At 53.1% G+C, this 12,601-nt stretch overlaps 1 protein-coding gene across 2 annotated transcripts in view; it reads left to right on the plus strand.

Moving 5' to 3' along the window:
* Arap1 (ArfGAP with RhoGAP domain, ankyrin repeat and PH domain 1) overlaps positions 1 to 12,601 on the plus strand; it is a 79,009-nt gene continuing 66,408 nt past the window's right edge. Inside the window, exon 1 of one of the 2 annotated variants that reach the window (XM_004656295.2) lies at positions 1 to 35. The gene's annotated coding sequence lies outside the window, so the exon portion shown is untranslated. The remainder of the gene's footprint in view (positions 36 to 12,601) is intronic. The other variant, XM_004656294.2, reaches the window with a different exon arrangement.

Raw genomic sequence — 12,601 nt, forward strand, 5'->3', positions numbered from 1 at the left:
CCCTGCCTGGAGCCGTCTTCGCTCGGAAGGAACAGGTCAGTGAGGCCCCTTCGCCTGCTCAGGGGCCTGCCGTGTCCCCATTCCGCAGAAGGGAATGGTAAGGCCGCTGGGCGTCGGGCGCACGTCTAGTCTCTCCCCGGGCTTTTTGGTCTCCACTGCCTGGAGGTGGGAGTGAGGTGAGGGTCTCCTCCTCCTGGGGGACAGCCCCGTGGGGACAGAACCGTAGGGAGGACAGACACCGGCTTCCAGACCTCAGCTCTAAGGCTTAGCCGGCCCGTTGGCTGGCTCGCAGGTCCCGGGTGCCCACCCAAGGGTGCCTTGCTTTTTCCATCTGAAATGAAAGCTCCCACTCCAGGGACCGCAAGTTAGGCAGCTCGGTAGGAGCCCAAGACCCGGGCTTGGGGCTCCAGTGACCTTGGGCAGGCTACTTCCGGTCTCCGCACCTCAACCCCCCCCCTCACCCAATAAATGGGATCACAGTCTCCCAAGAGCCTACCTGGCCCACTTTCTGGAAAAGGAGGGATGTGTTCACTGAATGGGGTCAAGCGGGCAGTGGGTGGTTGGGTCTCTCTAGAGAGCAGTCTTGGAGCACAGCTTGGGGCTGCGGGGTGAGTGAGTGGTTCCAATCTCCGGGGGTGGGCTTGGGTGCTGGAACAGCCAGATCTGGAGCCCTCATTACCGTAAACCTCTGCCTATGCAACTCCCCCCATATCTGGTGTCCCGGAGTGCCTTCCCTAAAGCTCAGACTCAGGGGGAGGGAGTCAGGGCTGGACTGCGGTGGGGGTATGCTCAGGGAAGCATTGGAAGGCATCCCAGGGCCTCTCACTGAGGCCCTCACAATGCCTGTCTTTGGAGGGCACCCGCCTTGGGGAGACCTCCTAGCTCGATCATTACAGGGTACAAGGAGCCCATTTAAACTAGACAGGTGTGGACAGGTGTAGGCCCAAGGGAGGAGGAGGTGCCCGGAATGAGCCTTGGAAGTTAAGTGGCAATTTGCTGGGGTGGTCCCCAGGTGAGGGCAGAGCTTGTGCAGAGGCAGGAATTTGGAGAGCCTGTTTGAGGAATGGTTAAGGAGATGGGTGTGGCTGCGCGGGGGGTGGTCCCCGCCGCGTGCAGGGATCTCTCCTTGGGTCTCATGCCTGGTTGGGGTTTGTTGAGACCCCGGCTTGGGAACCTTACTCCCCAGTGACTGCTTGCTTCCTGGAATAGAATAGGAGGGAGATGTCTCAGGTAGGTCGGTGAGGTAGAAGTGGCCCCGTTTGCCCCAGGTTTCATTGGGGTATCCCTCTCAGCTGGGCTCCAGCCATACTTCTCTGGACATGCCAACAATCAGTCTTTTGTTCAGGTTGCATGGGCCTTCCCATCCCCTAGTTCCTTCACCCAAATCCCCAGGCCCTTTGGGACTTCAGAGTTCAGAGGTGTGTAGTTCGTGGCTCCGCCTTCCAGTTTATTTTGTATGGCTTAGGAAGGGTCTGTTGGAATTTGGGGAGGGGGTGCCGGCATAGGTCTGCCCATAAGATTGCCTGGAGATCTGGGGCCTCCGCTTGCAGTCTAGCTACCAAGCCCCGGTGATGTTGTGAGTCCCCATCCGCGGGATGAGACGATAAGAGAAGGCTGGCTTTGCGCCCCAAAGAGAGACTGTTCCCGAGCCAGAGTCAGGCCTATGTGAGTAAAAATCCTGCCCAGCAGAGGCAAGGAATGAGGGAAAGGCGGACCCAGGGGCAGGGGCAGTGTGACAGAGGGGGTTCAGCTCTAGGTCTCAGCTGGAGGGAGGGGAGTCCCCACCAGCCTCTGGGGCCTCTCCCTTCCCACCCCACTCCTCCTTGGCTGAGCTCAAAGCCAGCCGCCAATGCCCAAACAAGTGGCCTCTGTTCCCAGGGGAGGGGGAGGGGTGGCAGGCCCTGGGCTCCAGGCCCATCTGTCCAGTGCTGACCCTGCCCCCCCTCCTTCTACCCTTTGCTGTGGGTCTTAACCCTTGGGGGCCTGAGCTGGGTACTGGGCTGTTAGAGGGCAAGTGCCCTTTGCCCACTAGCTGGCCCCTTGGACCCTGACTTCCAGGGTTCTGTGGCTTTCAGAGAGGGGGCTGTAGGGAGCTGGCAGGGGGCAGATCCTTCCACTCCTGGTCTGTCAGGCTAGACTCACCCTCTCCACAGTCCAGTATGGGTGCTTTGTGTTTTAGGAGGGGTTCTGTGCTCCAGGTGGCTTCCAGGAGTCTGAACAGTGGAAGGGTGTCGGGGAGGGGGGGGAGGTCTAAGCTTCCTCTCCAGTGTGCCCTCCCCACAAAGCTCAGGTCCAATGCTGACTCAACGCCGTGACCTCCTGCTCTGCTCAGAGAGGTCATGACATCTCGTCCATCTACCCCTGCCCCTCCCCCTCTCCCGGCCAGGCCCCCAGACCAGCATATTCCAACCGGGGCTCTGGGGAGGACAGTCCCTGTTCAAAGAGGCAGATGACCCCAGGTGTCAGGGAGAGTATGGGGACACAGTACAGCTTTCTTGTGGAATGTGTCTGTCATCCTTTGGGTCGCAGTTCAGCAAAGGAAACCTATCCCATACCTAGGACATCTGTCTTAGGTCACCAGGACAGTCAGACTGGCTGGGATATGGAATCAAGTGACAGGTGAATGACATTATAATTCACCCAGTGTGCAATAAGGTATTATTTAACTGTAGTAATAATAGCAAAAGAAACTGTTGTTTCCTGGCCATTCCCATGTTACAGATGAGAAAACTGAGGCCACAAGGCGATGTCCCATTTCTTAGTCTTGCTGGGACTCTGCATTTTGAATTGCTGCAGAGTGAGAGCCTTGAACAAGGGGAGTCTTTGCTGACAGGAGATTCAAACCCAGTCCGGACCCTGGGAACTCCCAGTTGGGGTGACAGGCAGAGAAATTGGTGGGCTGCCTGGCTTGTGACATTGCCGGTGACCAGCTCTGGAGCAGAGGTGTCTCCAAGGGTGTCCTACTTGTAGCCTGGCCCAAGTGCATTGGGTTCTGATCTTGGGGCCCAATTACATTGTGGGTACCTCTTGGAGTGCTGCCTCATCCTGTACCCCTGGCTTTTCTCCCAGGAAGGGGCTGTTCAGAGTCATTTCCACCAGCACCTGTCTGAGCATCTCTTCTTTTCCTTCCTCTTCTCAGGCCCCTCAGCTCTGGGAATGAACAATACTAGAACCAACCAAAGGAGCTATGTGAGAGCCCATGCTGCTGCAGAGAGAACCCTTTCCTACCTTTCTGCTTCATATTAGCTGCCTGTTAAGACTGAGTCTGGGCTGGAGAAATGGCTAAGCAGTTAAGGCACTTGCCTGTGAAACCTAAGGACCCAAGTTTGACTGCCCAGATCCCATGTAAGCCAGACGCTTAAGGTGATGCATGCACACAAGGTGGCACATGTGTCTGGAGTTCGGTTGCAGTGGCTGGAGGCCCTCTTCTGCTAGTTCTGTCTCTCTCTTGCTTTTTTAAAAAAAAGAAAGGAGGGGCTGGAGAGATGGCTTAGCGGTTAAGCGCTTGCCTGGGAAGCCTAAGGACCCGGGTTCGAGGCTCGGTTAGCCAGATGCACAGGGGGGTGCACGCGTCTGGAGTTCGTTTGCAGAGGCTGGAAGCCCTGGCGCACCCATTCTCTCTTCCTCTCTGTCTTTCTCTCTGTGTCTGTTGCTCTCAAATAAATAAATTTAAAAAAAAAAAAAAAGAAGAAGAAAGGTTCTGAGTCTGAGAGTGGAGGCATCGGGGTTTGAGAAGTCCAGGGTTTGCTGTTCAGTGAATCCCAGTTCCCAATGTTCTGAAAGTTGAGGTCTACAGAGCCTGGGGTCGGTGTGGGTCACCCCGAGTTGAGACTGAACCTTGTGCTACACCATGGCTAGGTTGCTTGGTGCCTCAGAGGTCCTGTTAGCGCCCAGGATGTGCTGTGTGCACCCACCACCCTGGCCCACATGCCTCGTCTTCCTGTCCAGGAGTCTGTGCTGCTGGCTGTGGGGCCCTGGAGGATGTGGGGAAGGCAGTCCTCCTGTGGTGGGGGGCAACAGCATCAGACCCACTGCTTTCACTGAGAGGGGTGGGACTGGCTTCATAGACACCAGAGTGCAGTTGAGGGGAGGCCCAGGAAGGCTGGGGGGGGGGCTGGATAGGTCACAGGTCAGAGTTATACGGGCCACATTAGAGGCAGCTTAACAGACTTAGTTCAAGCCTTGAAGGGTCAAAGCCAGCCTCGGGAGCCCTTCAGAGAGGGGGTGAGAACAGGGAGGCTTAGGAGATGCCCTGCCCTGGCTTGGATGAGAGGGTAGGCCCTGGTCGCCGGTCTTGAAGTTTTATCATCTTCCCTAGCTGTTTCTGGGGTCCAGCAAGGCACTGCAGTGGGCACGGAGGCCATGCTCATGGGTCGGGGTTGCCCCTGCAGTAAGAGGACTGTCCCCTGCAGGCCTTGGCCGTCTGCCCGGAAGACCCTCCTCCTGGCTGGTGAGCTCCTTGCGGAGAGGGAGGTGGGCTTTCCAGCCCCTTTCTGTGCCGTCTTCCTCTGTGGGGGATCTGTGTCATTGTGCTCACCTTTTGACAGCCCAGGGGTTGGGGCAGCTCTCCACCCATTGTTTTGTGACATGGGTGAGGCTTTCACCCACCGGAACCTCAGTCCTTTGGTTTCTCTCCCTCTCTTTTAAAATTTATTTATTTGAGAGAGAGTAAGAGGGAGAGAAAATGGTATTCCAGGGCCTCCAGCCGCTGCAAACAAACTCCAGACGCATGTGCCACCTTATGCATCTAGCTTACGTGGGTTCTAGGGAATTGAATCTGGGTCCTTTGGCTTTGCAGGCAAGCACCTTAAACCACAAAGCCATTTCCCCAGCCCTATTTTATTTTATTTTACATTTTAGACAGAGAGAATGAATTAGTATGCCAGGGCTCCAGCCACTGCAATTGAACACCTAGTGGGCATGTGTGACTGTGTGCTTGCCTCACCTTGGTATGTCTGGCTTATGTGGGACCTGGAGAGTTGAACATGGGTCCTTAGGCTTCATAGGCAAATATTTTAACCGCTAGGCTGTCTCTCCAGCCCCTTTTGGTCTCTTTAATGGGAACCTTCAGCCGGCTGCTGTGTGATTTTTTTTTTTTTGAGCAAAAGGGTTTATTTTGGCTTACAGACTCAAGGGGAAGCTCCATGATGGCACGGGGAAACGATGGCATGAGCAGAGGGTGGATATCATCTCCTGGCCAACATCAGATGGACAACAGCAACAGGGGACTGTGCCACACACTGGCAAGGGGAAGATGGCTACAACACCCATAAACCCACCCCCAACAGCACACTGCCTTCAGGATGCTTTTTTTTTTTTTTTTTTTTTTTTTTTTTTTTTTTTTTGGGTTTTTCAAGGTAGGATCTTACTCTGGTCCAGGCTGACCTGGAATTAACTCTGTAGTCTCAGGGTGGCCTCGAACTCATGGCGATCCTCCTACCTCTGCCTCCTGAGTGCTGGGATTAAAGGCGTGCGCCACCACGCCCGGCTTCCAGGATGCTTCAATTCCCAAAATGCCATCAGCTGGGGACCTAGCATTCTGAACATGCAAGTTTATGGGGGACACCTAAAGCAAGCCTCTACAGTGGGAGGGGACAATGACTCTGTATAGTCCCCCCCCCCCGTGGCTCTTATGATCTTTCTGCACCCCTCTTCGAGGTGGGTGTTTTTTTTTAATTTTTAAAAATAATTTATTTATTTGAAAGCAGAGAGAGAGTGAAGAGAGACAGACAGAGAGAATAAGAGTGTCAGGACTTTTAGCCACTGCAAACAAACTCCAGACACATGTGCCACTTTGTGCTTTATGTGGGTACTGGGGAATTAAACTCTGGTCTTTAAGTTTTGCAGGCAAGTGCCTTAATGGCTGAACCATCTCTCCAGCCATGGGTAATGTTTTAAGTCTACTTTAGTGTTAAGCTCTTAGTAACTTCTGGATTTCTATTTCAGAATGTAGTTTTGTTTTGTTTTCAAGGTAAGATCTCGCTGTAGCCCAGGCTGAACTGGAATTCACTATGTAGTCTCAGGCTGGTCTTGAACTCACGGTGATCCTCCTACCTCTGCCTCCAGAGTGCTGGGATTAAAGGTGTGCGCCACCACGCCCCGCTCATGTTTTGTTTTTGAGACAGGATCTTATAATGGCCTAGACGGGTCTTCAAACACCTAGTTCTCCTGTCTCTACCGAATGCCGAGATGCCAGCCTGTGCCACTGTGTCCAGCTAGGAGGGTGGATTCTGAAGCAGTGTTGGAACTGCCCTCAGACAGCACTCTCAGATGCCCTGCTGGAGAGGCAGCTGTGAGGGCCACACAGCACAGCAAGCTGCGAGGTGAGCCAGCTAGCCGGTTCCACAGCCCGGGTACTCCTTCCTCCATGGCACCCACTGTACTTCACCACCCGCAGACAGGTCACGATCCCCAGCCTTGGGCTCCATGATGGAAGACCCCCCATCTCTGCGTCCGCCCTCATTTCCACTCCAACCCAGAGCCCAGGCAGGTCAGGTCTGGCTGTGGGTCAGAGCCCAGGAAGTAAACAAGGGAGTAAATAAAAACATATAGAAACTCTTTTTTTCCTATGCAAGTGGTCTTGAGTTTGTTGGAGAGAAAGGCTGGAGAGATGGCTTAGCAGTTAAGGCGTTTGCCTGCAAAGCCAAAGGATCCCTGTTCAACTTTCCAGGATCCACGTAAGCCAGATGCACAAGGGGGCGCATGCATCTGGAGTTCATTTGCAGTGGCTGGAGGCCCTGGCTTGCCCATTCTCTCTCTCTGTCTTTCCCTTAAGTAAATAAATAAAATATATTTTAAAAAAGAAAAGAAAATGAGGTGAAGAGAACTGGATGTGCACCTCTCATGCTGTGTGATTTTGTAGCTAAAATACAACAGTTTTTCCCAAAGACCATCCTGGGCCTGACAGAGAAAGGAATCCCCCACCCCAACCCACCAGGACAGGCCTGGGGACTGCTGCTTTAGCAAATGACAACACAGCAGCATGGGAATAACCCTTCTTTGCTTGCTGAAGAGGTTCCAGAGCATGAGCTGAAAGTCTACCCCCCCCCCCCCCAACTGGGGTGGTTCATCCACCTCCTGCCTCTTTCTCTGCTCTAAAGATGATGAGCTGAGCCAGGTGTGGAGGCATGCCTTTAATCCCAGCACTTGGGAGGCAGAGGTAGGAGGATTGCCATGAGTTCAAGGCCACCCTGAGACTATATAGTAAATTCCAGGTTAGCCTGGGCCAGAGTATAACCCTACCTCAAAAAAAAAAAAAAAAAAAAAAGAAAAAGAAAAAGATGATGAGCTGAGCCTAGGTGGCCTGAAGATCCAGGGGTTGCCTAGTAGTTCTGTTCCAGACCTGACCTGACCACGGACCTGCCTCTACTGCCTATGGCCTGAAATCCCACCCATCAGCCTGGGGGTGCAGCTCAGGTGATAGAGCGCTTGTCCAGCATGCATAAGGTTCTGGTTTCCGTTGTTAGTGCCACGAAAACGGTGGCACACACCTTCAGCCTGTACTCCTAGCACTCAGGAGGTCAAGGAGTTCAAGAACATCCTTGGCTACCTAGGGCGTTCCAGGTCAGCTTGGGCCACATATAAGACCTGGGAAAACCTCTTTATTTTTTTAAGGTAGGGTCTCACTGTAGCTCATGCTGACCTGGAATTTACTGTGTAGTCTCAGGGTGACCTCTAACTCTCAGCAATCTTCCTCCCTTTGTCTCCTGAGTGCTGGGATTAAAGGCGTGCACCACCATGCCTGGCTCTTTTTGGGTTTTTGAGGTAGGGTCTTGCTCTAGCCCAGGCTGTCCTGGTATTCACTAATTCACTGTGTAGTCCCAGGCTGGCCCCAAACTCACAGCGATCTTCCTAACTGGGCCTCCTGAGTGCCGGGAGTAAAGGTACGGGATACCATGCCCAGCCAAAACCCACTTTTTTTTTTTCTTTTGTTTTTTTCTGAGGTGGGGTCTCGCTCTAGCCTGTGCTGACCTGGAATTCACTGTGTCGTCTCGGGGTGGCCTGGAACTCTCAGCGATCTTTCTATCTTTGCCTCCCAAGTGTTGGGATTAAAGTCACATGCCACCAGGCCTGGCTCTAAAAACCACATCACTTGGCACAGAAATGGCCTGGTGAGCAGGAGTCAAGGTCTTCAGGAGGGCGAGCGGGAGCGGAGGGATCCATTGGGTGAGCAGCAAGCATCTCAAACGTTCAGTTTTCACATATGGAATGCCTCCTGCAAGCCAGACCTCTTTTACATACTTACTGGATTCTTCTGTCAACACTTCTAGCTCCACACTGAGGAGACTGATATTATCAAATAACTTGATCACATAGTACCTGGCAGTGACAGGCGGGAAGCCATAGGACGGACCTTGGTCCTAAGGGCCTTAAGCTTGGAAAAGGTGTCGGAGCCACCAAGGTGTCTGTTGCAGAACGTTCCTGGCAGAGCGAGCTCACTCCCCAGCGTTGGGCCCATCAAGTAGGTGGGTGACATTCACCACAAGGTGGCAGGCAGCAGCAGGCCGTGGGGACAGACCTTGGGGCCCTGCCTGGCCACAGGCTGGCTTTGGCTTATACTCCGAGGGAGTGGGACTCATCAGGCGTGGGATCTGTGATGAAGGCATGTGTTTATTCCTCAGAGGTCTGCAGTGTGAAGCGATTGTAATCCCACTATGGGGGGGGGGTGAGTGGTGCACACCTTCATCCTGGCACTCGAGAGGCTGAGGCAGGTTGAGTGCTGAAAGCTCGAGGCTAGTTTGGGCTACCTAGTGAGTTCAAGGTCAGCTGTGTCACAAAAAGAAAAAAAAGGGGCTGGAGAGATGGCTTAGCGGTTAAGTGCTTGCCTGTGAAGCCTAAGGACCCCAGTTCGAGGCTCGGTTCCCCAGGTCCCACGTTAGCCAGATGCACAAGGGGGCGCACGCGTCTGGAGTTCGTTTGCAGAGGCTGGAAGCCCTGGCGCGCCCATTCTCTCTCTCTCCGTCTATCTGTCTTTCTCTCTGTGTCTGTCGCTCTCAAATAAATAAATAAAAAATTTAAAAAAAAAAAAAGAAGGAGAAGTTAGGGAAGGAAGAAAAGAGAAATCCCATGGTAAAGTTGAGGAAAGTGAGGCTCAGAGCACTTAGGATGTCCCCCCCCCCCCCCCCCCCCCCGCTGTCTGCCTGTCATGGAGCACTCTATATGCCTTCGAGGCCCCGATTCACCTTTACTCTCTCGCCTCCTCCCCGAGTTCTCCTTGGTCTCTGCCTGTCTCCACAGTGTCCCTTCTGAGGAGATGAAATGGGGAGACTGGTCTGAGAAATCCTTGGTTCAGGCTCTGGCTCCTGTGTGACCTTGAGCAAGTTACTTGACGTCTCTAAGGCTCAATTTTCCTATCTGTAAAGTGGGTTGAGCAAGTTACTTGATGTCTCTAAGGCTCAATTTTCCTATCTGTAAAGTGGGTTCAGCCATCTGCTTTCTAGGTTTCTGAGACTTGTGGGGGAGTGTGTACAGAGTATTAGTGGGGTGCCTGGTAACCAGTGAGCACTCTCTGTAGCTTGACCTGCAGATGCTATGCTCAAGAGAGCTGGTGGGGGGGGGGGAGTGGTATCGGGTGCCTCCTGTGGTCCTGACAAAGCCGGAGAGGGGAGGCTGACTCAGGATTCTTCCTGCCTGATGTCTGGTTGTGTAGTGGGGGAAGCCGAGGTCACAGGCCACATCAGAGGCCGAAGTCCCCATCTCCTTCTCTCTTCCTGTCCCGGCCCTTGCTTTGCCATCTGTTCCCCCTTCACCCAACTGGCAGCTTCCCTTTTCAGGTGCCACCAGCAAGGGCCTCCCTTATCTTCTATTCAGTCTCTCCATTCCGGGGCTCGCCTAGGGTGAGGGCAGGCCTAAGTCTCTGTTTTCCGAGGTCACTGCTTCTAGGTATAGAGAGCCCACCATGTCCCCTTCTCAAGGGCAGGAGCGTTACGTTGGCCAACTTACCTTCCCCCATCAGGGCTGCCACTCAGCCCCACGGGTGTATCATAAAGGCCCTACAACTTGAGGGTCAGTGACCCTTGCTTGTACCCTCCTGTTAACCAGTGATCCTGTGGTCGGCCCTATGCTCTTCCGTCCTCCTGTGGTCAGCGGCTTCCTGTTTCTGTCCCCTTTAACTGCTCACAGTCCCCTGCAGGGTGGGGGCCCCCCAGGAGGGTGGCAGCCACAGAGGAGGATCTTCCTGGAGAGTTTTGCTGTGTCACCTGAAGCCTCCCATGTCCCCAGCACATGCCCCTGTGTTGCTCGGAGATTTGCAGAAGTCCCTGGCCCCAGGACAGCCCCGCTGTGACTGAGGGGCAAGGACCAGGCCAGCCAGCACCCAGCTGCCCATGGTGGACTCTGGGACACTGTGAGCATGTGCTGATGGGAAGGGACTTGCTGAGGCCCCCAGATGAGGGGCTGGGTTACCGAGCAAGTGGGCCGGGGCAGGGCTGCGGGGTCAGGGTGAGGGGAACAGTTCGGTCTGGCATCATGTTGGCCCAGTGGGCTCCAGGATACACTGGCTGTGGGTGTGGTAGTGGTGTGGGGGTGGTGTGGGGGGAGAAAGGCAGGAGGCAGGGGTGAAAGACTGGTACTCAGTGGTGAAGGGTTTGCAGAGAGGCCTTGGGGTAAAGCCTTGGGAGCACGTGTGAGAAACACGCCTGTAAGAAGTGGCTTGGTGGTAGAGTGGATCCTAGGGATCCATTTGAGAAGTTCATACTGGCATCGGAGGGGTAAGTTTATGATAGATTTTTTCCTTTTTTTTTTCTTCCAAATTTTTATTAACAACTTCCAAGATTATAAAAAATACCCCATGGTAATACCCTCCCTCCCACCACTTTCCCCTTTGAAATTCCATTCTCCATCATATCCCCTCCCCATCTCAATCAGTCTCTCTTAATTTTGATGTCATGATCTTTTCCTTCTCTTATGATGGTCTTGTGTAGGTAGTGTCAGGCACTGTGAGGTCATGAATATCCAGGCCATTTTGTGTCTGGGGGAGCACGTTGTAAGGAGTCCTACCCTTCCTTTGGCTTTTACATTCTTTCTGCCATCTCTTCCGCATTAGACCCTGAGCCTTGGAAGGTGTGATAGAGATATTGCAGTACTGAGCGCTCTGGTCATTTCTTGCCATCACCATGATACCTTCTGAGTCGTCCTAAGGTCACTGCCATCTGAAAAGAGAAGATTCTCTACTAAAAATGAGAGTAGCATTAACATAAGGGTATGAACATTAACAGAAGTGCTTACTGGGCAGTTTGATAAGAATAGTATATACATTTATCCAGACACCAGCAGACGTTACACCCCCAGGACTCATGACTGCCCCATGACAGACACTTCCACAAGGCCTAAAACCAGCCCTTTTACTTACTTTGAGTTGCAAGTGAGGGACATCTGAGGGTCATACCTTGATCCCTTGACCCACTTTTTGGGGTGAGGCTTGGGCATGAGGGGGTGCTGGGTGAGGCTTGGGTCTGGCACTCACTAATGGATCTCAGCTGTTCCCTGTGGAGGCTAGGAAGTCCTGGGAGGGAGGCCTGATTTGATTAACTCTGAGACCCTCTGGAAGGTGAGGGGTTGGGGGTGGGGGCGCAGGAGGGGCTGTAGTTGTCTGCTCTGGCCCAGATGGCCAGGGACAGTAGCCATATCATTGATAACGGTTCCCTTAGGAGGGCTGGGGAATTGGCTCAGCGGGTAAGAGCACTTGTTGCAGGAGCACAAGAGCCCAAGACCACATAGAAGGTTGTGAGCAGCCACGCATGCTTGTAACCCCAGGTTGACATGTAGGAGGTGGAGACCGGGCAATCACTGGGCCTTGCTGGGCAGCCAGTCTGGGTGTGGGCGGGGGCGGGGGGATGCAGTTCCAGGTTCAGTGAGAGACTTTGCCTCATGGAAATAAAGCAGAATCATGTGGGAGGATGCCCGGTGTTCTCTTCTGGCCTCTGCGTGCATGTACAGGTATGTGCATGCTCTACATATCTCACGTACGATTTCTCAGTGGCCTTGCAGCCCAAGTGTGTGGAGTCTTCAGCAATAGGGTCTTACCATCTATTCCTGGTGGGAAACCAAGGGTCTTAGCAATGGCCTGTAATGTTTTGGGGGCACTAGGGAGCTCGCTGGCCAACAACTCACTGGACGGTATCCCATCCCTGGCACTGAAAATTTTCTAGTAATAATCTACGGCTCCTGAGTGTTACATTGTCCAAAAAAGTAAGTTTACCTATGATTTATTTATATCCTGTTAGGTTTTGGTTAGCCCTCCCTCCACCTTTCCTTTACTCAGTCTCTTCCCCTGACTTCACTTTGGGCCTTTTCACCCCTGTTAATCTATTCTTCTACTTACAGATACGTAATACCAACCTATTAATTATCCCACCCCCTTCCTTTCTCTTCCCTTTATATCTCTTTTCTACTTTACTGGCCTCTGCTACTGAGTTTTCTTCCTACTAACACAGAAGTCCAATCATCTGTAACTAGGATCCACATATGAGGGAGAACATGCAACGCTTGGCTTTCTGGGCCTGGGTTACCTCACTGAGTATAATCCTTTCCAGATCCATCCATTTTCCTGCAAATTTCATAACTTCATTTTTCTTTACTACTGAGTAGAACTCCATTGTAT

Source organism: Jaculus jaculus, chromosome 3 (assembly GCF_020740685.1).
Source record: "Jaculus jaculus isolate mJacJac1 chromosome 3, mJacJac1.mat.Y.cur, whole genome shotgun sequence".
Classification (NCBI taxonomy): Eukaryota; Metazoa; Chordata; class Mammalia; order Rodentia; family Dipodidae; genus Jaculus; species Jaculus jaculus.